The sequence below is a fragment of the Eulemur rufifrons genome, chromosome 8, assembly GCF_041146395.1.
Source record: "Eulemur rufifrons isolate Redbay chromosome 8, OSU_ERuf_1, whole genome shotgun sequence".
Taxonomy (NCBI): Eukaryota; Metazoa; Chordata; class Mammalia; order Primates; family Lemuridae; genus Eulemur; species Eulemur rufifrons.
Genome location: NC_090990.1, coordinates 112,439,715 through 112,467,668, shown reverse-complemented (window position 1 = coordinate 112,467,668; position 27,954 = coordinate 112,439,715). Strand labels below are relative to the sequence as shown.

The window sequence follows — 27,954 nt, the reverse complement described above, 5'->3', positions numbered from 1 at the left end:
TTTAAAAAAATTTGATTCCACATGAGTGAGGTCATATGGTATTTGTCTTTCTGTGTCTGTTTTATTTCACTTAACATTATGTCCAGTTTCATTCATGTTGTCACAAATGGCAGGATTTCATTTTTTATGGCTGAATTGTATTCCATTTTCTTTATCCATTCATTCATTGTTGGATATTTGTGTTGATTCCATATCTTGGCTGTTGTAAATATTGCTGCAATAAACATGGGAGTGCAGATATCTCTTCAATATACTGATTTCATTTCCTTCGAATATATATCCAGCAGTGGGATTTCTAGCTCATAAAGTAGTTCTGTTTTTAATTTTTTGAGTAATCTACATACTGTCTTCCATAGCAGCTCTACTAATATACAATCCCACCAACAATCTTTAAATGTTCTGTTTTCTCCAGTTCTTTGCCAGCACTTGTTTTCTTTTGTCTTTTTCATAGTAGCCATTCTAACTGGACTGATGTGGTATCTCATTATGGTTTTGATTTGCATTTCCCTGATAATTAGTGATGTTGAGCATTTTTTCATTTACATGTTGGCCATTTGTATGTCGTCTTTTGAGAAATGTCTATTGCCCATTTTTTAATCAACGTTGTTTTTTCTTTTTAAGTTCTTTATATATTCTGGATATTGCTCTCTTGTTAGGTGTATAGTTTGCATATATTTTCTTCCATTCTGTAGATTGTCTCTTCACTTTGTTAATTTGTTTCCTTTGTGGTGCAAAATCTTTTCAGTTTGGTGTAATCCCATTTGTCTATTTTTGCTTTTGTTATCTGTGCTTTTGAGGTCTTATTTTAAAAATACTTACCCAGCCCAGTGTCATAAAGCATTTCCCTTGTTTTCTTCTGGTAATTTCATAGTTTCCAGTTTTACATTTAAGTCTTTAATCCATTTTGAGTTGATTTGTATATATGGTGAGAGGTAGGGATGTAGTCTCATTCTTCTATATGTGGCCATCCAATTTTCCTAGAACCATTTAATAAAGAGACTGTCTTCTCTCAATGTGTGTTCTTGGCACCTCTGTCAAAAATCAGTTGGCTGTAGGTGTGGGAATTTATTTCTGGGCTCTCTATTCCATTGGGCTATGTGTCTATACCCTTGTAGTATATTTTGAAGTCAGGTACTGTGATGCCTCTAGCTTTGTTCTTTTTGCTCAAGACTGCTTTGGCTATTTGGGGTCTTTTGTGGTTACATATGAATTTTAGAATTGTCTTTTCTGTTTCTGTGAAGTATGGCTTTGCTATTTTGGTAGGGATTGCATTAAATCTATAGATTGCTTTGGGTAGTATGGCCATTTTAGCAATATTAATTCTTCCAATGTATGAACATGGGCTGTCTCTCCATTTGTGTCATCTTCAATTTCTTTCATCAGTGTTTTATAGTTCTCAATGTAGAAATCTTTCAACTTCTTGGTTAAGTTGATTCGTATCTTATTTTTTTTGTAGCTATTATAAATGGAATTGTTTTCTTTGGTTTTTTTTCTTTTCTTTTTTTTTTTTTTTGGAGACAGAGTCTTGCTTTTTTGCCCTGGCTAGAGTGCTATGGTGTCAGCCTAGCTCACAGCAACCTCAAACTCCTGGGTTCAAGCGATCCTCCTGCCTCAGCCTCCCGAGTAGCTGGGACTACAGGCATGTGCCACCATGCCCGGCTAATTGTTTTCTATATATATTTTTAGCTGTCCAGATCATTTCTTTCTATTTTTAGTAGAGACGGGGTCTCGCTCTTACTCAGGCTGGTCTCGAAAACTCCTGACCTCGAACAATTCTCCTGCCCCGGCCTCCCAGAGTGCTAGGATTACAGGCATGAGCCACCGCGCCTGGCCTGGAATTGTTTTCTTGATTTCTTTTAGGAAAGGATTCTCTTTAAACACAATATGTAATCAATTAAGAATACTCTCACCCATTCACAATTTATAATAATTTAATAGGGAATATGGAAAATGAAATTTGCTTTTAAACCATGTATGGAAAAAGGGTTTGCTAAGCAAATACCTAGGGTAAAGGAGATAAACATTCTTCTTTGAGAGTCCTCTCATTCAGAATATCTTCATCTAATTTCAAGTTATATGTCAAATGTAGTCCTGCTGCTTCCCAAGTCCTACGTCTGGATCTAGGATGAATTTGCCATTTCTTTTGAAGACTAACTGGGTTTTGGTGAGATATACTCCAAGCCCCTGACCTTTTTCCATTTTTCATCTGCTTTCCTGGCTCATTTCAAGCTTTCACTTATCTCACCAGCGTGCACAAGTTTAGCATCTTAATCAGTTGCTTCTCAGGCTCTCTGTTGGCATGAGATGATTTGGCCTAAACAGTTTGGTAGAAAACAAATTGCTTGCAATAAAAATTTCTTCAACATGAAAAATTAGTCAAAAATTACTGGCTACTAGTTTTTTGTGTGTTCCATATTGGTGGTCAAGGATTTGGTTTACTACTTCTTTGGATCTTTGAGAATTGTTTTGGTACACATACATGTAAATATATATATATTTTTAAGGAATCATATTGTACGTATTGTTTACTACATTTTTTAATATTTGCAATGGCTTGATAGTAGGGGACATTTACATTATTTCTTAATAATTTTCCAAAACTTAATTTAGATTAAAAAGCACACAAGTTAGAAACATACCTAAACTTTATGATAAACTTAGAATAATGCTTAAAGACTTCAAAGATGACAAAACAAGTATAGAAAACAAGTAACTGAGAATATTCCTTTTTGACCTATTTATCCTCTAATTCCATTTGTTTGCAGCTATATCACCTGAGGGTTTCTGTATCTATGGCAGTCCAGTTCCTATACCCTTACTCTATTCTGTAGTCTGATATAGTTTGTCTCCTGCTCCTTGTCTCTGCCAGCATAGAGATGGTTTTGGCCCATACTCCTTGTAAACTACATCATCGCTGTTTAAGATCTTCCCTAGGAAGCATTCCTTCTAGACAATGGTCCTACATATTCGCCAGACCTATTTTCTTCCTTGACCCTGGCCACTAAAGTCCTACCCCTGAGCACCTTCCCTCCCTCCCTTCCTTTTTTCCTATCTTTAATAAAGTATTTTAGGAAGATGGGGGTGGGGTTCAATAATAAATTGATGACAGCTAAGATTTATGGAATACTTACTATATACTATATGCCAGGCACTTCAGACGTATTAACTTACTAACTACTCAAAAAAATGCTATATCGGCTGGCTGCTATGGCCCACACCTGTAATCCTAGCACTTTGGGAGGCCGAGGTGGGAGGATTGCTTGAGGCCAGGAGTTCCAGACCAGCCTGAGAAAGAATGAGACCCCATCTCTACAAAAAAGGTAGAAAAATTAGCTGGACTTGGTGGCACATGCCTGTAGTCCCAGCTACTTGGGAGGCTGAGGCAGAAAATCGCTTCAGCCCAGGAGTTTGAGGTTGCAGTAAGCTATGATGACACCACTGCACTCTAGCCTGGGTGATAGAGAGAGACTTCTGTCTCAAAAAAAGAAAAAAAAAGCTATAAACTAGGAACTATTATAATCCCTGTTTTACAAGGTCACATAAGTATTGTCTGGGGTCATTAGGAAATAGTCATCATTTAGTTCTCACCAAAAATACGTGAGTAGAAATTGTCATTTGTAGCTATTAATACCATAGGAAATTAATATATAGAATTTGGGGCCATCTTGACTTAGAAAGATCCTATTCTAGATTCCTTTTACCCTTGGTAGAGTTAAAGAATTACGAAAGTGTTTGGCTCCAAAGCTGCCTTTGAAACCACAGGTATATTGAACTACCCCTTGCTTATCTGAATTTGGGGTAGTTGTGAGTCTCTAGGTAGCTAAGTTGAGGACAGAGATTTTGGGGCATGCTTTTTCAATAGCTTCATTTTAAGATCACCTCTTTCTAGGACACTCTGGGTGTCCTGGCATCTGTAGTCCATGCCATGAGATCTTGCACTGTGAGAAGTTAGACTTTATGGCCCTCTCCCAACAGCAGCAGCAGACAGTTGGAATTACTGAACACCTGCACATCAGGCTTACTGTGACTCGGGAGTTGGGTGCATGCAGCAAAGGAGGCCTCTTAGATCACAATGACTGCTTTAGTATCCACCTGCTTTGGGAGCCGATCTGAGTAGTCTACTTGGACTTTGATACTGCTGCACTGGTAAACAAGATGAGGCTTAAATAAAGCACAGGACTCAATTTGTGGCTACCTCTGAGAGCCCCAAATCTGCCATGATGCCCTGTTCCACACAGTAACTCTGACACCTGTACCCAGGTGAGGTCTAGGGCCTACCAAACCTACTTCTAAGCTACGTATTAATAGAATGCAGCCTTCCTTCGCCTATCTCACCTTTTGCACAAATCATGGATTCAGATGTTCTGCACTCTGATATGATTATTTTTTTACAGTCATAGAATAAGATCATACCCTTGTGGGTAAGGTGTAAATGTTTCCCTAAATAAGATAGATGTGCTCATTATCAGTCATTCAAAGAAGAGAATCCTCACACAGAAAAACTTAGAACATGGAACAAATGGAAGGTGACACTTCTGGATATACCTTTTTAGGATCTGGACTTACAGCTTTGAGTTAAGAACTGTTGAGGGCCCTCCTCACTGATAGGGGGAAGTGGCCTCTGCCACAGGGCTGCCTATGCCTGGAGAACCAAAAATGGAGGTAAACATTCATATTTTTAAGTCTGTTTATCAGCATATCATCAACTTATCCATGAACTTCAATCAAGTTTAATCTAAATCAAGGATCCAAGCTGAAAAGCCTTCAATGACTAGGAAAAAGTTAATCAGCCTAGTATAAGTTAATAAGGAGTGCTGAGCAGTGTGGGGAAAGAGTCCCATACCCTTCTAGGCATCCAAATTGAAACGTTTAAAATATACTGCATGAAGTACATTTAAAATATACTGCATGAAGTACATTTCCCTGTACAATACTAACTACAGTCCAAATCTGCTTGACATCTCTACATAATACATTATTCATTAATTCAAAAGAAAAATAGAATTCTTAAAAACTTCTAACACGTTATTTTTAATCGATATAAAGGGAGAAGCAACAAGAAAATTGTGTGGGGGTTAGGAAGTGAAGGCTGGGCAGGCAGATTGGGGGAGTGGGGCAGACAAGACATTGCAGCAGACCAGTCTGTTCCAGTGTGGTCTCTGCTGCAGTATTTAAGAGATAGGCAAACAGAATTCTCCCTCCCTGAGTCCTCCTCATGGTGCCAGTGGTGATTTACAAAAGATGCCCAAGGAAAAGTTTAATCTCAGAACAAGGGTCATAGTAAGAAGGTTTGGCAGTTCCCTCCCTGTGTGGAGAGTCTCTTGTTTTCACCTTTGCCTGATCAGCATTCAAGTTTAAGAGACCTGGTGGATTTCCTTACAACTTCACAATTTTCCCCTATGTCAGACCCATGGCTCCATTTTAGTCACCATGGCCACAGTGACTAAAAATGGCCCACTTCATCCTTTGCACTAGACAGTCTTCATCCCCAGGCTCCACAGTCAAATGGACAAGTTCTTTTCTCTCTAGAACTCATGGTCTGAGACTGGGGCCTTTAATTTTATCGTACTTTGGGAGAGCCCTCTTTAAAGTCATAGATATACTTCTCACTGTCTATCACCTCTAATTTGGTAGCAAGAAAGAAACTGGAAAATCTTGCAGTGGAGGAATAAATTTTGTTCTATGCTACCTATCCCATGGACAGCTGGTCTACTTGGTTATCCGAAAACCAAAAGTATAGTAACTCTCCGAGCTCAGAATACACCAATATACTGTAGCCATTGTTTTCACTACAACCTCATTCCCCTCTGCTCACACATCTCATTATCTTGTCTAATGTACGCTTGCCATAGCCACAGCAAGAACTAGAATCTGGAGAAGTTACATGCCACACAAGAGGACAATAAGGGGCACAAAACAATAAATTGCAAATGGGTAACACACAGTGTGGCCATCCAAGTAGAGGACTAGGTATGATCTTCATCTCATGCTCCCATCAGGCCCAGACAGGCTAGATAATAGGTTTTTGCTCCTGTTTCCAATTAAAAGATTAGTCAATCTGGGAGCCTTCTAACTCCATCACGTGTATCCCCTTTGTTTCACTAGTCACTCATTTGATCAGCCCAGACGAGACCACATCATGCATGAAACAGCCCAAGTGTGCTTTAACCATAACATGGTAGTATGTAATTCAGGCTACAATGGCTACTAAGACCACTTTATAGAATCCAGTAGAATGATAAATGTGTGAACTCCAGGAGTTACTGGAAGAACTCCCAGTCACTGCAAATATTCTCCTAAACAAAGGCCTTCTACCAAGAACCTAGGGCACTCCCATTCCATCCTCCGAAACTTGCAGGAATGTCACTGAGTTTTTTTGTTTTTGTTTTTCTTTTTGAGACAGGGTCTCCCTCTTGGCACCCCGGCTAGAGTGCAGTGGTATCATCATAGCTCACTGCATCCTCAAACTCCTGGGCTCCAGCAATCCTCCTGCCTCAGCCTCATGAGAAACTGAGCTTAATTTTAAGATTGCCTCTTTCTAGGGCATTCTGGGTGTCCTGGCATCCGTAGTCCATGCTGTGAGATCTTTCACTGTGAGAAGTTAGACTTTATGGCCCTCTCCCAACAGCAGCAGCAGACAGTTGGAATTAGGACGTGCGCCACCACGTCCTGCAAAGTTTTCTATTTTTTGTAGAGATGAGGTCTTGCTCTTGCTCAGCTGGTCTGGAACTCCTGGCCTCAGGAGATCCTCCTGCCTGAGCATTCCAGAGTGCTAAGATTAACAGGAATGAGCCACCTTTCCTGGCCACTAAATTATGCTTAGTCATAAATTGGGCAATTTTTAGCGTATAAATACTATAAAACAGATCTAAACCTAGGTCTACTTAATTCCTAGCCTGTGTTCTTAATGCTAGACTATTTTCATTCCTCTATTTTGTTCGAAATCCTGAGGTCATAGGGAAGGGTGGGGATGAGGAGGATGATAAGAGGAAAATGCAGAGCTGTTTTACAGTCCCAACCCTGAACTTTAAGGCTGTGTGCATGCTGTTTCTCCTTCATAGAAAGCACTTCTTCCTTTTACTAGTCAGCTGTTTATGTAATAACATGGACATGGAAAAGAAGCAGGTAGACTAGCAAGGGAGCAATTTTAATAATTCTGTTATATAATGCAAACCTCTTCTTGATTAAATTTAGCTTTCCTGCTAATTAATGTGAATTAATAAGGTTTCATAATTATCATATTTACCAGCCAAGTTATTTCTACATAATTATTGTTTACTTTCCAATAAATTGCTTAGGAAGGCCACCTCCAAATCCAAATTTTATATAAAATGTTTCATTTCCTGTTTCTTTCCTAGGGGTGCATGATTATTTTGATAAAAGAATTGGCTTGCAAATTAGATTCCTTATCTTGCCCTACCTCCTCCAGAAAACCTACATCTCTTTCTTATTTTTTTTGACATTGCATATTCATAAGCTTTACCAATCCATGGAAAGGATTCCTCTAGGCTATTTGTGGATCTGCTGAAGTATTAAGGATGTCAAGCAAAAATGCATACAATCTTTGTACTTTAAAATTCAGGCATTCCAAACTCCTAATATGTTGATCTGCTATTAAAAATGCAGGCCAGGAGCAGTGGCTCACATCTGTAATCCCAGCACTTTGGGAGGCCAACACAGGACAATTGCTTGAGACCAGGAGTTTGTGGCCTCAGGCTATTCTCCTGCCTCAGCCTTCCATAGGGGAGCTCTGCAGTTCAGGAGTTCAAGGCTGCAGTGAGCTATGATTGCATCACACCACTGCACTCCAGTCTGGGTGACAAAACAAGACCCTGTCTCTTAAAAAAAAAAAATAGAAAATCTGTAGTATTCAGAAATTATGTTAAAAGTGTTGGATAGCCATGTTAACATTTTGTGATCTCATTTATACATTATCCATATGGAAAACTTCTTCTTAGGTTAGCAAAGCAAATTTCTTTTCTCTTAGGAGAGAAAACTGGAAGGAGGGAGGAAAACAGCATATTTTAAGGGAGAAAGACCTAATGCCCCAAAGATTGATTTTCTATCTATATATTGGAAAGAAATTTTTGTGTTAGTGTTTGGTATGACTTCCTGCCAACTTGAAAAGTTAATCTTTCTAAAATAATCTCTACTAGGAATTGGGACACTCTTTTCAAGAAGATTTTTGCCTACCCCTTTTCAAAGAGATTGCAAAACAATTTTAACTCCCTACAGAACATTTTCCACCTCTCAATCATCCAGTACAATTGTAATACAATTCCTTTTATCCCTCCTCTTTTTGTTTTTGTAGACTGGAAGGTATCCAAAAATAAAGATGTTCAGAAATGGTGGCACACAGAGATGACAGCTAAGGACATTCCCATGAAGGCAGTTCTCTAGGCAGCTGGTTATTTAGCCTTTCTCCTGGTCACTCTCTCTTGGCATTTTACCTTCATCTGGAAAAAAGTATAAAAGGAGGTTATTCTATAGGCCCTCACTCAAGTGCCTAACTTCCCTGGGAAGTCTGATTCTCACATTCAAAATATATGTGGAATTTGGTTCTGTTAAATTTTATGACACCAGAATTGTTGAAAAGCAATCAATTATTATGGTGTAATTTGTTTCTGTTTATCATCTTAAATATTAGTAATTTCTGTTTTTAACTTGCTTAGAAAGCAATAGGCCACTAACTTTTCTTAACCTTTGATGCATAGCTCCAGCTAAACTAGCAAAGGACATTGCCTTAAAGAAACTGTCTATTTTTTCTTTAACAATTTAACTTTCTTTTATCCTTGAAAATGTATCACTATAAATTTTTTACAAACGGGGTTGTTTCCTCTCTGTATCATACAGATTGATTTGTATAGATGTACGTGTATGGCTATTAGATATTTGTTGCTATAAAGTGTTGGGTGTCAGTACAATAATGATAATAATAAGTGGTAGCTAACAGCACATCCTCTGTGCCAGGCACTGTTGTAAGCATTTTACATAGAGTTGCTCAGTGTAAAACCACTTTTATCTGGTTGTCTTTATTTTCCTGGCAAAACTCTTTAAGAATCTATGCTGTAATAAATTCCACAACTCAGCCTTCACCTCCCCAACAAGAATAACTAGAATTCCAGTGATTTCCATTTATTATTTTGACTCCAAGAAGCTGTCAACTTTTTACATCCATGCTAGTTCCCAAGGCTTGATCTGAATATACAGCAGGTATCTGCTTTGCTTATCTTAGAACATAAAGCAGTAAACAAAATGTAAGGTAACTTTACACTTAGTATAAGCCCTTGATGTTAGCTTCACTGAGATAGAAGATGCAATAAAAATATTGATTTGAAGTCTGCTCTACCTTTCATCATTTTTCAGAAGAATATTGATCAGGATCATCCTCTGCAGGAAATACATGCATATATATAAATATACTTCTTTATCCCTTATGATGTAATAAAGACTAATGGATTGGTTCAATTTAGAAAGCCAACAAAATAACAATAGTTTTTCCTCTCAATTCAGACCTTATTTCTGTTCTTAAAAAGGTACATAGTCTCATACAATTATACAATTTCACTATTTAGCAGTGAGAGGAAGGTTGATAAAACTGCCATTAGCCAAACTTGGGACCTGATGTTTTAATAATAAATAGAGTTAATGCAGGAGGTGTTTTTGCCATTGAATAGTAATTCTCTCACAGATTTAGGGGATGGAGGATAATCTGGCTTTGTTTATTTATTTATTTGAGGCAGAGTATCGCCCTGTTGCACACGTAGAGTGCAGTGGCATCATTGTAGCTCACAGCAACCTCACACTCCTGGGCTCAAGTGATCCTCCTGCCTCAGCCTCCTGAGTAGCTGGGACTACAGGCATGCACCACCACACCTGGCTACTTTTCTATTTTTAGTAGGGACAGGGTCTAACTCTTGCTCAGTCTGGTCTCAAACTCCTGACCTCAAGCAATCCTCCCACCTTGGCCTCCCAGAGTGGTAGGATTACAGGTGTGAGCCACCCCACCTGGCCTATTTAGGAACTTTTAAAGCGTTAGCCTAGAACCACCTGTAAAAATGCTGTTCTTCTATCAGCCAAAGCTCTTTATATCACACTTCTACCTTTTCTGAAGGTGTTTACAGATATTGACCACTTATTGTTACAGTTTTATTTAGCACATTCGTTTTAACCACACTGCTATACGTTATGGATTCCACAAGGCTTCAGTAATCAAATTGTAGGTTTAATAAATTTATTCTTCAGTTATTTTACTTAATTCATCCATGTATTTGTTCATTCATTGCATGTTTACTGAATACCTACTATGTGGAGTTCAGGCATTCCAGTGTTATCCAACATTGGACTACTAATTAGTAAGATTTTTATAATTAAATTCTATTTTTAAATTATTAATTCCTTTACATGGGACAAAGTTGGAAAAGTACAATATGCAGTGAAAAGGAAATCTTGTACCCGAGTTCCGTAGCCATTCACCTCACTTCCACAGTCAGCAATATTACCAGTAACATTTTTATGTTATTAATATTTTTATTTCCTTCCAGAGATATTCTATGTATACTAAGTATATACATGGATACATTCTTTTTATATATGCTGGTAGCACTCCGTATATACTATTCTGCACCTCTTTTTCATGTAACAGTTTCTAATGGTTAAGATTTTATTACTCCTTTGGTATATTAGATTAATTTCAATATCATCACCAACACATTTCAATATTAAAATGTTAGTTTAAAAAAAGATGTCCCAGAAAAGACGCTGAAGTAATTTCCCTAATTTCGATAAGGACAGTGTTTATTTCAGAAACAAAAGGTTATCACAAACTTTTACTTTTTCTAAAAAAACATTCTAAAACTAGTTACAAACAATACAATGAAACAACCAAACAAAAAAACAAGAAAAAGAGCAATTAAAAGAGAGTAATAATAGATACAGGCTCAGAAAAGAATAAAGGCTCAGAAAAAGGTAGGGGGGTAATAAATTATGTGAAGATGTGCATTGTTATTCAACATATGGCCAGCATGTTACAAGTTGTTCTTTTGAATGATCGACTATCAACGATAACCTGCTTAGCCAGTAAATCAGAGCCCAGCCAGGGAGTTCTGTGGGTTTCTCATTTTTTTTTTTTTATTTTTGAGACAGAGTCTCGCTCTGTTGCCCAGGCTAGAGTGTTGTGGCGTCAGCCTAGCTCACAGCAACCTCAAACTCCTTGGCTTGAGCAATACTTCTGCCTCAGCCTCCTGAGTAGCTGGGACTACAGGCATGGGCCACCATGCCTGGCTAATTTTTTTTCTATATATATATTTTTAGCTGTCCAGATAATTTTTCTATTTTTAGTAGAGATGGAGTCTCGCTCTTGCTCAGCACTGGTCTCGAACTCCTGACCTCGAGCGATCCTCCTGCCTCGGCCTCCCAGAGTGCTAGGATTACAGGCATGAGCCTCCACACCCAGCCAGATTTCTCATTTTTTTTTTTTTTTTTCTGTCTGGCTTAGTTTTCTTCTAATAGTCCCTAAGGAGGCCAGATGTGACTCATGTCTTCATGCCTGTAATCCCAGGACTTTGCAAGGCTGAGGTGAGAGAATCTCTTGAGGCATGGAGTGTGAGACCTTGTTTCTACAAAAAATAAAAAACAATTAGCCAGGCATAGTGGCATGTGCCTGTAGTCCCAGCTATTCCGGAGGCTAAGGTGGGAAGATCATTTGAAACCAGGTCGAGTTGAGCAACTCTTTGTAAATTACCCAGCCTCGGGTATTCCTTTATAGCAACACAAATAGATTAAGACAAAGTACTCCAGAATTCAAGTCCTAAAATGATTCGCTAGTAGGTTTTAGCTTTGAAAAGCAAAACAAAATCATAAAATGATGTGGATAGGCCAGAGGAAAACTGTAAAATAAAGGACATTAATTGAAAGCTTTGGTCTGGGACTGTAATTATGGTGATTTTGCTCTTTAAAAACAACTTTGTAAGAAAAAACAAAGAAAAAACCAATTTTGAATCTGCAGGGCACCTTGTAAAATGCACTCCATCTAAAATAATGAGGCATTTGAGGTGTCTCAAAAAGAAAAATCGTGAAGAAATGGAAAAGTGGGCAAAGGAAAAGAATAGACATTTAACAACAACAACAAAAAATGTAAATGACCAAAACAAAATAAGAAAATATGTTCAGTAATAATCAAACAATGCATATTGACAAGAGTTTCTCTATAAAGCCCCATACCTCAAGGATATCTGGAAACCAGCATACTCATACATTGCTAGTGGGACTAATTATAGCTATGAGAATTTATCCTTAGGAAAAATCATATTTTTGTACAAGTTTGTGTACTGCAGTGTTATTTATAATAGAGACTATGAATAACCTAGATGGCAAACAATAATAGATGAGTTAATATGTAGTATTTTCAAATAATGGATTACAAATGCAGCCATGAAAAACAATCATGCTTTAAGTAAATATGGGGAAATACTTACAATGTATTGTTAAATAAAGAATACAGGTTTCAAAACACTAAATACAAAGTGATCACAATTTTATGTTTTAAGGAAATATGCATAAAATTATGGGCACAAAAGTAATATTAGAAGAGTATAACTCAAAATGTTAAAGATGTTTATCCTTCAGTGGTAGGATTATTTTCATCTTTACGTCTTTATTTAGATTTTTAAAAATAATTTTAAAGTGGTGCTATGACTACCTGAAAAAAGGGCATTCTATAGAGAGCTACTTTATTTTAAGCATCTGTGGTATGTGATTTTTTTTTTCAAAAACTGGAAATGATTAAGCATTCCACATAACAACAAAGATGAAAAAGGACAGAGTTTGTCAGATGAAATCATAAAATATTCATATTGAAATAATTTAATTCAACTCCATTTATTTTACAGATGAAAAAGTTCAAATTTATCCAAGGCCACACAGGTAGTGTTTAGAATACAAACAATAATTGGATTTTCTAGTTCCCAAGATCTTTAGCTCATCTTTCTTCCTTTCTACTTATGTATAATGCAGTATCTGGCAAGTAGAGTTCTTTTAACTCTGAAAAAAGAGATGGAAACATTTTAGGATTAGAAAAAAAAACTATGTCTTAAATAACATGGCTTTTTTTCCCTCTTTTGAATTGGCATTTGCCAAAAAAAAAAAAAAAAGCCATGCACACACTTTGTAGTTATCTTCAGAATAGCACATTTGAAATAAAACTTCTACATACAACTTCATAGTGCTAATTTAAACATCCCTCTCTTTTTAACATCCTCCTTTCCCCCAAAGCCCATGCTGTTAACCTCCCTGAAGGCCACAGACTGATTATAAGAAGTAAAAGTTAAAATTAACTTCCCACAGGCCTGGCTAGAATCTGAATTACTGATGTCTGATATTAGAAATGGTTGATGTAATTTTGATCAACAAACAAAATGGTTATCAAAAAATGTGATACACCCTTGTATTAGAAAGGTAACGTCATGTAAATTTTTGTTTATACATTTGGACATTCAACCAATATTTATTGAGCTCCTACCATGAGACTAATTCTGTGCTCTCCCTGGATATAAAAGGGCAATTGAAAGAGACCCAAACTCTGACCTTGGAGTTCAGTCTAGTGTTTAATGGTCTCTGCTAAATTATAGATATAAGGCAGGAATCGGGTCTTATTTATCAGTACAGTGAATATCGTATTCTATATACTATAGAAATATTCTTTGAATATTTGTAGACTAAATGAATGAATTTTATCAGGGGTTACTTTGCCATAAGAAGTGGTTATTTATTACTCCAGATATATATGTACTTACAGGGGTTTGAGAAATAATACGGACTAAGAAGCCCTGATATAACCTCACTCTTAACTTTATCGTGCTCCTTCCAAAGCCAACCCATCATTCAAATCATGCAAAATTGGGTCTAATATCTGGTTATGAAAAAATTTCGGACACAAATTGTGGCCACCCAATGATAAAGCAAGCAGCCCTGATGCTCAGACACTGCTATCATCTAAATTAGGACAGATTATTGTCGTCATTATTGTAATTTTGTTCTTTAAAAAGAAAACCTTATTTTCTGACATTTATTTTCTAATAGTTCCATAAACATAAGATAATTTGGGGAAGTAATCTGAGAGATTATATGACCTAGCGTTTTTGCAAGCAAGTAACAGATTTCAACACCAATACTGAACAGAAATCTCTAAAGTAATAAATTTTAAAATGACCAGAATAACAGGAACTTTAAAGTTTTGGAGATTGACTGGTATGCAACCATATCTTTTCATTTGCTGACATCTCAGTGAAATCAGGATCTTTACTCTTAAATCAAAGAAGCAAAAGCCTATAAGGACTTTCCTCTGTTATCTCCCCTATAAATAATAGATTTTTCTAATCTAATTTACCTCAGGAGGTAAACACAATATGAAAAGGCAAAGATTTGGCCCTTCTTAGGTCTGATCTACCTAACAGATAAAGTGGTGCTTACCTGGGACCTCCAAGAGTTAGCCTCTATTGTGTCTTCCAAAGGAAAGAGAAAAGATTGTCCTCTGGGCTGATATAAACGGGGGAAGACAGTAGCTGTATGTGACCTGTGTTCTGACATGGTTCTGGCATCTGTGCAGAATCTTTGGTAGCCTGTGCTTTGTCACTTTCTAGCAAGTACAGAGACTCAGCACCTGGAGCCTGAGACTCAACCAATCCACAAGTTTTCAGACCTCCTTGAGGGTAGGAGAAAAGAGTCCCAGTACTCTCAGCATTTGGTTTGTTATCACTCTCAGATGGGCTTTAGAGCCCAATTAATGAGCAGGCACCATGCCACTGGAAGAGATACATGAGCTTGGATCTCAAAGGGTATGTACTCTGAAGCTGAAATCATAAACCAGAACATCTGATGTGTGTCTCATACACAATGCGGCAGGGAGGACTGCTGACGGAAATGTCACACGCAGCTGCTTTTAGCACTTGGCTCTCACTGAAGAAGCTTCCCCCTCTGCCACTATGCACCACCCTCTTCCTGCATGAGAGCCATTTAGGGCTCTTTCGTTCTCATCCTCTGGGCTGTGAAACAGGCTGTAAATTGATATCTGTTACATCAGTATAGTTCTTGGTTGGTTGATGTGCCTGATAGACTAGAGGAATTGACTGGGTTAGCTACTGTTTCAGTCGGTAAGAGAGTCACCCTTAGAAAGAGAATTGTGTGCCCTGGAAGGTTAGGAATGTGGCTTATGGTTCTAATTAAGCACCTTGTTAAACAGTGTCACTTGAACAAGTTACTTTCTTCTTCTACAACTTCTCCAGCTGTGCAATTAAGCGTGTAATCCTGTGTGGCTTCATAGCAGGGTATTGTGAGGACAAGCTATTCCCTCCATCTGGAATTCTCTTGCCTTCACTTTTCCATTGCCAAATCCTTCTTATCATTTGGATTTAAGTTGAAAAATCAATTTCTTGTGGAGATCTTTCCTGATTCTTCTCTTCTGCTGCTCAAAACCAGGAGTAGGCCACCAGTGTGTCACTCCTTGACACCTGGCACTTCCGTTTTTGCAATGAATGTCACACTTACTGTAACAGTTGTTCAGCGTCCATTTTCCCTGTTAGACTGTAAGTTCCCTTAGGGTAGAAATTATATCTGTCTTTTGCACCTTGAATCTCCAGCACCAAGCATTGTGCTTTGTACATATTTGGTGCTTAATAAACATTTGTTGAATGAATGATGAATTATATCTCATAATCACTTTGAGATTCCTTTGTGAAAAACCCAATAGTGAACTCTTTCTGCCTTCCTAATAATATAGGCAAAATTGAGAACAGGTATTGAATTAGAGCCCAAAGGACTGCTACTTACTGAATAGTTCCCCGTGCCTCAGTACTCTTTGCCTTTTCATGTCACCACAATCTAAATTCTTTTTTTTTTAAGGTGTCAATAAATCTTATATTAATTTCTTTTTTTTCTTTTTTTTTATTATTTTATATCATCTTATTGTTATGGGGGATACAGAATTGCAAGTTACATACATTGCTCATGTACCGCCTTTCCCCCCAAGTCAAAGCTCCAGGCGTGTCTGTTCCCCAGACAGTGCGCGTTGCACCCATCATGTAGGTATATATCTCTCCCTTCCCCACGCCCCCTTCCCGAGTCAGCACCTTCAAGCGTTACCATTCCCCAAACGGTGCGCAATGCACTCATTGTGTAGGCATACACCCATCCCCTCCCCCACCCCCCACCTCAGTCTGATATCCGATTGGTGTCGTTCCCAGATGTGTATTTAGGTGATGTTCAGGGAAACCAATTTTCTGGTGAGTACATGTGATGCTTGTTTTTCCATTCTTGGGATACTTCACTTAATATAATGGGTTCCAACTCTCTCCAGGAGAACCATAGAGATGGCGTATCTTCATTATTCCTTACAGCTGAGTAATATTCCATGGTATACATATACCACAGCTTACTAATCCAATCATGTGTTGATGGGCATTTGGGTTGTTTCCACTAAATTCTTCTCATCATGGCAAACTGTTCCCAACTCCCTAAGCAATCATTTCTAGGAAGACTGCAGTCTGTACTTTTTTAAATGAAACCAAAAATTCAGGATGGTCTTGAGAGTTGAGTGTTGTATTTCCTCACATTTTAGTCAATTTAAAGAATCATTAAGCTCCCATAGAAAAAGATTTTATGTAACCTGTAACTACATTTGAGAATGAGTTTGCCAACTTCAAATAAATAATTTCCAAAATACCTCTTCTTGTTAACTCTAGTTGTTTCTGAAATATTAATGTGAACTTTGAGTATCTAATTTTATCTAGAAACTTTTCAGAGTAGATTCATACCAGCTTCAGGTGCCATTGATTAATTCATCAATGTATTGATTCAACAATTGTTAGTGAACACTAAATGTCAGGCACCTTTCTAGATGTTTGGGAGTATCAGTAAATAAGACATTCTTGCCTTCAAGGAAATAATTATAGGACTAATATGCATAGACAGTACTCATCAAATATTCCACTGCTCCCCTGCTTTCCTCAGCCTCCCTTGCAGTTAGGTTGAGATTGTGTGACAACATCTGGCTAACGGCCTATGAAGGAAGTGAGATGTAGGATTTTTAGGCTGAGGAAGGTGTAAGCTAATGTGCTCCCCCAGCCCTGTTTTTGCCTGTCACAGCAACCCCAGAGGTTATATGTTCCACATGGTTCACTACTCACTCAAGGTGTAGTCTGAGTTATTTTGGTTACTGAATCTCATAGTCCACTTGTGCTGCTATAACAAAATACCTGAGATTGGGTAATTTACAAATAATAGAAATTTATTTCTCACAGCTCTGGAGACTGGGAGGTCCAGTCAAGGCACTGCTATGTCCAGTGTCTGTTGAGGGCTGCTCTCTTGCTTCCAAGACACTGCCTTGTTGCTGCATCTTCCAGAGGGTACAAAAGCTGTGTCATCACACGGAGGAAGGGACAGAAGGGGCAAAATTGTCCCCTCAAGCCCTCTTATAAGGCACTAATCCATTAATGAGGAGGGAGCCCTCATGGCCTAATCACTTCCTAAAGGTCCCACCTCTTACTACTGTTGCACTGAGGATTAAGTTTCAACGTGAATTTTGGAGGCAACACAGACATTCAAACCATAGCATTTTACCCCTGGTCCCCTAAAATTTATGTCTTTCTTATATACAAAATATACTCTTTCTATTCCAGTAGCTTCAAATGTCTTAACTTGTTCCAGTGTCAACTTTGAAATCTGAGTCCAAAGTCTCGTCTAAATATCATCTAAATCTGGCGGGGTATGGTGGCTCACGCCTGTAATCCTAGCATTCTAGGAGGCAGAGGCAGAAGGATTGTTTGAGTTCAGGAGTTTGAGACCAGCCTGAGCAAGAGTGAAACCCCTCCTAAAAATAGAAAAACTAGCCAGGTGTCGTGGTGTACACCTGTAGTCCCAGGCTGAGGCGGAAGGATTGCTTGAGTTTAGGACTTTGAGACCAGCCTGAGCAAGAGTGAAACTCCTACTAAAAATAGAAAAACTAGCTGGGTGTTGTGGTGCATGCCTGTAGTCCCAGCTACTCGGGAGGCTGATGCAGGAGGATCACTTCAGCCCAGGAGCTTGAGGTTGCAGTGATGCCACTGCACTCGGGAATAGAGTGAGCCTCTGTCTCAAAAAAAAAAAAAAAAAAAAGGAAATTGATCCCTCCTCACTGTCCCCCCTCAAAAAGATTAATTAAATATCATCTAAACCAGATATGGGTGTAACTCAAGGTATGATTCATCCTGAGACAAATTCCTCTCCAGCTGTTATCCTGTGAACTCAAACAAGTTATGTGCTTTCAAAATACAATGGTGGACAGGCAGAGGATAGACATTCCCACTCTAAAAGGGAAAAGGGAGCAATAAACAAAGACAAGAAAAAAAGGGGTAACAGTGCCCAAGTAAGTCCAAAAACTGAACAGGGCACACAACATTAAATATTGAAGCTTCAGGAAAATACTCTTTGACTCTATGGCCTACCTTCTGGACACACTGGGATGGGGGTTGAGCCCCCAAGACCCTGGACAGCACACTCCAATGGCATCACTGGGCACAGCCCACACTGCAGCTCTCAGGAGTTGAAGCTGAGTGCCTGCAATTCTTCTAACTTGGCACTGCACACTATTGGCTCTGCAGACTTGGGGCCTCAAGGGTGGCCCTTCGTCACAACCTCACTAGATGTTGCCCTTGTGGGGGCTCTCTGCAATTACCCTGACCCCACAGTTCTGCTGGGCATTGCCTAGTGGGGGCTTTCTGCCTGGGCCCCAAGGCTTTCTGAGGCAGCCCTTGAAATCTAGGTGGAGGTAGCAATGCACCCGCAGCTGTTGCACTCTGCACGCCTGCAGAGTTGGCACCACAAAGATGCCACCAAGTTTACCACTTGTGCCTTCTGGAGCAGCAGCCTGAGCCACAGCTGGGGCAGTGAAGAGTGCTGCGCCAGAGTGCAGGGAAGACAGACTTGAGGCAGCACTGGGCAGCAAGCCCCAAGATCCCATAGATGTCCTGGGCCCCTCCTTCGAAACTGTTCTGTCCTCAAGGTGCTAGCACTCTGCGCCTGTGATGGGAATGGCAGACTCAAAGATCTATGAAATGCCTTTCAGGCCGGGCGCGGTGGCTCACGCCTGTAATCCTAGCACTCTGGGAGGCCGAGGCGGGTGGATCGCTCAAGGTCAGGAGTTCAAGACCAGCCTGAGCAAGAGTGAGACCCCGTCTCTACTAAAATTAGAAAGAAATTATATGGACAACTAAAATATATATATACAAAAAATTAGCCGGGCATGGTGGCGCATGCCTGTAGTCCCAGCTACTCGGGAGGCTGAGGCAGTAGGATCGCTTAAGCCCAGGAGTTTGAGGTTGCTGTGAGCTAGACTGACGCCACGGCACTCACTCTAGCCCGGGCAACAGAGTGAGACTCTGTCTCAAAAAAAAAAAATAAAATAAAATAAAAAGAAATACCTTTCAGGGTCCTACTTTCACTGTCCTAATGAATACCATGTGGCTTCCTTCTATGCAGACTAATCTCTTTATCAAATGGTCACTTGGCCACACCCTTAGTATTCTTTCCCAAACATGCTTTGACAACCTGGCTAGTGTTAAAACAAAGTTAAAATGGAGACCAGGTCTGAAAAATTCCTGAGCATACCAAACCAAAGGCCTTAATAGTCTCCTAAATCTTGCTTAAATTGTAAATTTAAGCAAAACTTAACTTGGGTCATTTGTGGTAAATGCTTATGTTAGACAAAACTAAAACTTAACCCCAACCAGTCATGAGCAATCAACTAACATATTGATTAGGGATTAACTATGTGATTAGGGACTTGCCTACAAAGTACCTAAAAGAGGCAATTTTGTAATTGCAAATCATTCAAATAATTTCTTTATTTTGCTTCCACATTTTCCCAATAAATACTTTAACATTTTGTCATTGGAACACTAAACCTCTTTTGGTCTGGTGTTCCCCAGTTAATGAATTGCTTCTTACTCAAATAAACTCTTTAAAATTTTATTGTGTCTCAGATTTTTCTTTAACACCAGGTTGAGAATTTTCTAAATTTTTTCCTTCCTTCTATCTTTAATTCATTTCTCTCTTCTCACATTTTACTATATGCAGTCAAAAGTAGCTATGCAGCACCCTCAGTGCTTTGATTAGATATTTCTTCTACCAAATATCCTAGTTCATTACTCACAAGTTCTGCCTTCCACATAGCAGTAGGACATGGACACAATTCAGCCAAATTCTTTACCAATTTATAGCAAGAATGGCCTTTCCTCCAGTTTCCAATACCGTGTTCCTCATTTCCATGTGAGACCCCATCAGAATAGCCTTTACTGTCCATATTTCTACCAGCACTCTGATCATGACCACGTAAGTAATCTCTAAGAAGATTTAGCCTCTCTCTACAGCTTTCTTCTTCTCAGCTCACCAGAATCGCCCTTAATATACACCACTCTGTTTATGAAAATCTAGGCTTTTTCTAACATACACCTCCAAACACTTCCAGCTTCTATAGATCACTCAGTTCCAGAGCCACTTCTGCATTTTCAGGTATTTATTATAGCAACACCTCAGTCTTGTTACCAATTTCTGTCGTAGTCTTTTTGTGCTGCTACCAAAAAATACCTGACACTGGGTAATTTATAAATAATAGAAATGTATTTCTTACGATTCTGGAGGCTGAGAAGTCCAAGATTAAGGTACTAGCAGTGCCTATCTTCTTACAGCCCTGTTTCTGCTTCCAAGATGGCTCCTTGTCCTCACATGGGGGAGGGGGATGGAAGGATAAAAAGGCAGAAATGCTGTATAAAGCCTCTTTTGTAAAACATTAATCCCATTCATGAGAGTGAAGCACTCATGACTTAATCACCCTCTAAAGGCCCCACCTTTTAATACTATCACATTGAGGATTAAATTCCAACGTGAATTTCAGAGGGCACGTTCAAACCATAGTATTGAGTGAAGGTGAGGAGAGCAACACTCAACTTTCAGTGCTTGCCAACCTCTGCTAGGTACATGACATGTGTAAGATATAAATTTTTGTTGTTTAAGCCATTGAGAATTCAGGGTTTGACTGCTGGAATAGCCAGCATTAATGGTCCTGAGTAATACAACTCCATGTACTTATTTAATACCTTTTATGTGTCAGGTATAGTACTAGGCTATGTGTAATAGTGATTTTTTGTAGTTAATACTCTGACAATTCATTTTAGGGAATCATGTTCAATATTCATTCTGAACTATTGTATTCAATCTCACTAGTTATGTTCCTTTTTTTTTTTAGCAGTAGCTCTAAGATTGATACAAGTCTTAAAATTTTAGAGGGAAAAGGAAGACTTTAGGCTTATTCTAGAGGACTGAGTTAGGATGAGTTCTTATCATTCTATGGCTGTTTGAGTAGATTATTTTATATGCCTTATTTTTCCCATAGGTAAAATTGGGGATAGTATTCGCTCCTAATATCACAAGGCTATTGTGATGATCAAAATGAGGTGACTATATACATTTATGAAGAATTTGTACAAATATGACTATTCTCATTGAACCTAAGATACTACTGTTTGCAAGGCACACCATTTATTATATACTACTAGGAAAGAAAATAAGTTAATCTATGGCACAATGCTTTCTTATCACTCAGCCCTCGTTAAAAGGGCTTATTTAGATTTATTTAAACACGGATTTTTATCATATATCACACTTGTGCATTAATAAAAGGAAAATATAAGGGAAATTATTTAGTTAAGGTAGTCTAAAATATCTTCACAGAGTGGTAGCACTCTGGGAGGTTGAGGCAGGAAGATCTTGAGCTCAAGAGTTCAAGACCAGCCTGAGGAAGAGTGAGACCCCATCTCTACTAAAAATAGAAAAATTTAGCCAGGCATGGTGGTGCACACCTGTAGTCCCAGCTGCTCGGGAGACTAAGGCAGGAGGACCACTTGAGCCCAGGAGTTTGAGGTTGCTGAGAGCTAGGCTGATGCCATGGCATTCTAGCCCAGGCAACACAGCGACACTCCGTCTCAAAAAAAAAAAAAGAACAGAGTTTGTCTTCTGAGTCACTTTTGACTCTGAGTCACTGATGTCTGTATTTCTCAACACAGCATTACCAGTGTTGCATCAGAGCACTGGTGATGCAGCATTCTTTAAGCAGGTCTCAACCATTTTTTCTGAGGTTTTCTTCCAAATCTCTGACATTCATTCTGTTACGTTGTTTTTTTGTTGTTGTTACTGTTTTTGAGACAGAGTCTCACTCTGTTGCCCTGGCTAGAGTGCCATGGCATCAGCCTAGCTCACAGCAACCTCAAACTCCTGGGCTCAAAAATCCTACTGCCTCAGCCTCCTGAGTAGCTGGGACTACAGGCATATATGCCACCATGCCCGGCTAGTTTTTTCTATATATGTTTTTAGTTGTCCATATAATTTCTTTCTATTTTTAGTAGAGACGGGGTCTCGCTCTTGCTCAGGCTGATCTCGGACTCCTGAGCTCAAACAATCTGCCTGCCTCGGCCTCCCAGAGTGCTAGGATTACAGGCATGAGCCACCGCGCCCCGCCCTCATTCTGTTAAGTTTTGATACAGGTACTTTCTTGATCTTGCCAGAAGGTGTCAATAGAAAGTATTTGAGCAACAACTAGGATTCATATAACTTGCTCCAGTGGTAGTTGAGTCAATAAACTGAAATGTCCATGGGTTTCAGTTTTCCAGTCATGCCACCAGGAATAACAACCAAGTGTGTGCATGAGCAGACAGACAATGACTACATCAAAACTGCTGAGCAGCAGTAACGACTGTAAAACACCATCAATTGTAAGTCACATCTTGGTTTCAGAGGTGTTAAAATATGACAATATATGTGTCTTGGAATAGATAAAATGCAGTATTGTTATTTTACAAATAAGGATATATAATAACAAGGCCCTGAGAACCTAAGCTAACCAGGAACTCATAGCTCATTCTTTCATCTCCGTCACATTGTTAGCACTCTAAAGCCTTTGCAATCTTAAATCTAGGACAAGGCAATAGGAAGATCTCTGGGGTATAGCGAAAAGAGAACTGGCTTTGGGGTCTGAAAACCTGGGTCTGACTCTCAGCCTTGTAGTTTTTCAGATGTGCTATTTTTGGGGATGTCAAATCCCTACTCTGGGGGAAATACCTGATTCAGAAGGTTTTGGGGGAGTTTAATGTATGCAAAGGCACTTTGTAAAATCTATATTCAAGGGGAAGTAAACTAATATTTGTTTAGTGCCAGGAACGGGGCTGGGTACTTGGCATGCCTTATATCTTTGATTTGATGTAAATACTAAGGCATAAAGTGTCTTGATAGTCACCTTTCTAGCTAATCTATTCTATACTGGTTTTTTTTTTTCCCTGAAATATCCCTTTCATTGCCTCATGACTTAAAGCAGAAATTTTCTGTGGCTACCATTTGTATCACAAAGAAGTTGATGACTATGAGCCTGTCTCAGTCAGTTTGTGTTGCTATAAAAGAATACATGAGGATGAGTAATTTATAAAGAAAAGAGATTTATTTGGCTTACATTTCTGCAGTCTGTGCAAGAAGCGTAGCTCCAGTACCTGCTTCTGGTGAGGGCTTCCATTCATGGCAGAAGGCAAAGGGGGGCCAGTGTGTGGAGATCACATGGCAAGAAAGGAATCAAGAGAGAGAAGAGAAGATGCCAGGTTCTTTTCAACAACCAGTTCTCACAGGAACTAAGAGAACTCACCCATTCCCGTGAGAATGGCATGAAGCCATTCTTGAGGGATCCTCCCCCATGATCCAAACACCTCCCATCATGCCCCACCTCCAACACTGAGGATTGAAGTTCAACATGAGGGTTGGCAGGGCCAAACTATAGCAGAGCCCGTCACAAAGCTGCAGCTTCTCACTCTTGTCTTCCAGCCAGACACATTTGACATAAGACACCCTTAGGCTACCAGTGTACTGCCTTCTCTGTGATTCTTGTATCAGAACTAGCCCCAACACTGTGGCAGAAAGTTTTTACTTATGGTAAAAAGCCCAAAATGAATCCAAGATTCAGGGTGTTGATCTAAATAGGCATTAGACAATGTATACAGATACAAGTGCACAGAAAGTTGGCATAATAAAAAAAAACCTGGCCATCGGCTGTTCTGAGTGCAGTGGTGTTTACAACTAATTGATCACAACCAGTTACAAATTTCTTTGTTCCTTCTCCACTCCCACTGCTTCACTTGACTAGCCTTAAAAAAATACAACTAATTGATCACAAAAAACCTGGCCATAGAAACCAGAGACCCCAGTGACAAGGAGATAACTTTGGGGGCTGTAGCTCTATTCATGGGGGGAGAAGTTACTGGTAAGAAATTTGGTCTAAGGGAATAGAAAGATAAGGCAGGAACTGCCCCCTCCAAAAGCCTGATTACCTTTGAAATGAACTCTTTGAACTAATGACCTGGTCTCCTCGTGTTATTCTAGCAGGAAAATTAGAGTCCTTGGAACGGAGTGAAGCTTAATCTACAAGTTAGGGTTGTAGATCCACGCTCAGAGGCCAGAGGAATATGAGGCACATTATTACACCAGGAAAATTAAATGCTATCTTGAAATATTAATAGGTGGGAATGAAGTGGAAGGGGTGTGTTAAACAATAAACTTTATTATGTTTCAAATGGTATAGAAGGGTAAAGACCCACAAAAAATTTTTTTTTTTTTTTTGAGACAGAGTCTCGCTTTGTTGCCCGGGCTAGAGTGAGTGCCATGGCGTCAGCCTAGCTCACAGCAACCTCAAACTCCTGGGCTTAAGCGATCCTACCGCCTCAGCCTCCCGAGTAGCTAGGACTACAGGCATGTGCCACCATGCCCGGCTAATTTTTTCTATATATATTTTAGTTGGCCAGATAATTTCTTTCTATTTTTAGTAGAGACGGGGTCTCACTCTTGCTCAGGCTGGTCTTGAACTCCTGACCTTGAGCGATCCACCCACCTTGGCCTCCCAGAGTGCTAGGATTACAGGCGTGAGCCACCACGCCTGGCCTAAGACCCACAAAAATTTGAAAACTCTCAAGACCTATCTCAAGGCTCCCTTCTTTAGGACACCTTCCTCAACAGCAATATTGTAATGTTTAACTTTTAACTCAATGTAACATTCATATTATTCTCTGCTTATTTTATATACATGCACATTGACTCCTCATTATGATTTTAAGCATAAGGGCAGTAATATCTTACTTTTTAAAATATTCTGCATATATAATACCTAGCATAATGCCATGTAAAACTCAGAAAGTTTATTAATGTCACCTCTTCCTATTTGAATCTGGCAGAGATTATATCTTGCATGATCTTGATATTGGTGAGGTTACTTTTTGCCATCAGCACATGTTTTTCTGAGAACCCAGCCACTCCAGAAAAATCTATTTTGTTTGCAGAACTATTGCAAAATCTGACACTCCTGTTCACTTCACTGGAATGCCCTTGTAATTGCCAAATGTTGCCTTGCCTCATGGAAATTCTTGGCCAGACCTATGGATTGCCAGGCCTTGCAGCTGTCAACCCTTGAAGTCCAATTCTCCTATAACATCAAATCCAGCAATATTTCATAATGACCTAATGAGAGCAGGTATTGAGCTAGTTGCAACTGAAGGTATGAAGACATGATTGCTGCCTTCAAGTAGTTAAGAGTTCATATAAAAACAACCATGAATATTTAAATAGCAGGTAGAGACTTAAGTGACAATTATGAATAGTAGAAGAGATAATAAAAGCACGACTTAAGAAAAAATGCCTGTAAGAACTCACTGGAGATGGCTAGGCACAGTGGCTCATGCCTATAATCCCAATGCTTTGGGAGACCAAGGCAGTAGGATCACTTTTGTCCAGGAGTGTGAAACTAGCCTGGGCAACATAGTGAGACCCTTGTCTTTATAAAAAATAAGAAAAATTAGCAGGGCATGGTGGCATGCATCTGTAGTCCCAGCTAATCTGGAGGCTCAGGCAGGAGGATCACTTGAACCCAGGAGTTGGAGGTCACAGTGAGCTATGATCACGCCACTGCACTCCAACATAGACAACAGAGTGAAAATCTGTCTCAAAAAACAAAACAAACAATAACAACAACAAAAAACCTCACTGGGAGGAGAGAGATCAATTCTACCTCTTTTATCTAGAAGGGCAAGAACCCAGTATAGCTCACCTTGCCCTGTTTTCCTTCATGTTACCATTTTCCTCATGGCACCATTCCTGCCTTGGGAAAAGTCCACCTTGTCTCTTTACAGCTAATTCTATACATTAAAACCTATATGCTTGATGATTTTAAGTTTTCTAGACCTGGGAACCGTGGACTGGTACCAGGTCACAAAGATACTATTCATGGTGTCACAGCATACTCTCTTCTCCTGGGATGTTGGGCCAGAACATGTATGATTTCTACTCATCCTTATCTTTCTGCCTAGAATATGATCTTCCCAGAACAGCCTTTTCTTCTGAGATGAAAAGACTTTGTCAAAAGCAGTACAATAGTCACTGCCTCGTCTTCCTTCACCTCACATTCCCTGCCTGTTCCCTCCCTAACCTCTCTCCTTTGGCAACTTCATGTGTTTCCCTATGAGAGTGAATGTCATCCCATTCCAAGTCTTCAATCAATGGTTCTAAAAGGAGAGAAAGCCTAAGAGTATGAGTCAACTTTATTCCTGGTTCTGAACCCTGTTTGTTCTCAGGTTAGTTGCCCTGAGGAACAGGGAAGAGAAATGCAACTTCTGCTTCTGTTGCTATTAAAGAGAAGTGATTGGGGGGGAAGGGGAGGCAAGGGCAATATACCTAACCTAAACTTTTGTACCCCCATAATATGCTGAAATAAAAAAAATTTAAAAAAGAGTGTTTCAAGCAGGGAAAAAAAAAAATAAGAGAAGTGGTTGAATACTGATCAATCAATTTTACTAATTTAAAAGAGACCCATTTAAAAGGAAGTGCTGGCCGGGCACGGTGGCTCACGCCTGTAATCCTAGCACTCTGGGAGGCCGAGGCGGGTGGATAGCTCGAGGTCAGGAGTTCGAGACCAGCCTGAGCAAGAACGAGACCCCGTCTCTACTAAAAATACAAAGAAATTATCTGGCCAACTAAAATACATAGAAAAAATTAGCCAGGCATGGTGGCGCATGCCTGTAGTCCCAGCTACTTGGGAGGCTGAGGCAGTAGGATCGCTTAAGCCCAGGAGTTTGAGGTTGCTGTGAGCTAGGCTGACGCCATGGCACTCACTCTAGCCTGGGCAACAGAGCGAGACTCTGTCTCAAAAAAATAAATAAATAAATAAAAATAAAAGGAAGTGCTAACACACTGAGCTCCTGTTATATGCACATAGAGCATTACTAAGTATTTATTTTATGGTGCTTACCATGTTACAATGGCCTTTATTAACCTTGGTGTTGGTTTCTTCAGCAAAAACAGGATCAAGCTACTCCAGATCAACAAGTGTTTGCCTGATGGCCTGGTAGGTGAAAATGCTCTTTCACCTTACCAGGTGTAGACATTGTCACTATGACCTGTCCTTCTAGCCTCACTTATATCATGGTGATTTATGTATGCACCTATATCTACATTACAATGTAGCTTCCTAGAGGAGAGAATTCATTTTCTTATTTATCTTTGTTCCCCTTCACATCATCAAGTGGTGCATTGCATATGCTCAACACAAATGGTTTTTTTAATCAATCAATCAATTCTTGCTAAAGTGGTAGCCTGTCACTATTGCCTGGCTTTGTTGAAGTCCTTCCACTCTGGATGTCAGCTCTCTAAGTGTTAAAAATAACAACAGTAGCAGTTACATGTGACAACCATGAATGGCCACTCCCCTGAGAGCCAGTGATAACCAGAGGAACAGCAAGGAGTCACTTGGGGAGCATAGCCATCCAGACTGTAGCTCAAACAGACCTAGGGAATGGTTCTGAGGAATTACGTCCAGAATGGAGACTTCGGAGAACACCCACATTCAAC

The 27,954-nt window shown here is 39.4% G+C and overlaps 1 protein-coding gene across 2 annotated transcripts in view; it reads right to left on the bottom strand.

The window, feature by feature from the left end:
* Positions 1-27,954, bottom strand: part of SLC16A1 (solute carrier family 16 member 1) — an 88,638-nt gene that overhangs the window by 41,630 nt on the left and 19,054 nt on the right. Inside the window, exon 1 of one of the 2 annotated variants that reach the window (XM_069480818.1) lies at positions 23,528-23,662. The exons of the other annotated variant lie outside the window; for it this stretch is intronic. The gene's annotated coding sequence lies outside the window, so the exon portion shown is untranslated. Of the gene's footprint in view, positions 1-23,527; positions 23,663-27,954 lie in introns of those variants that run through there. 2 annotated transcript variants of the gene reach the window in all.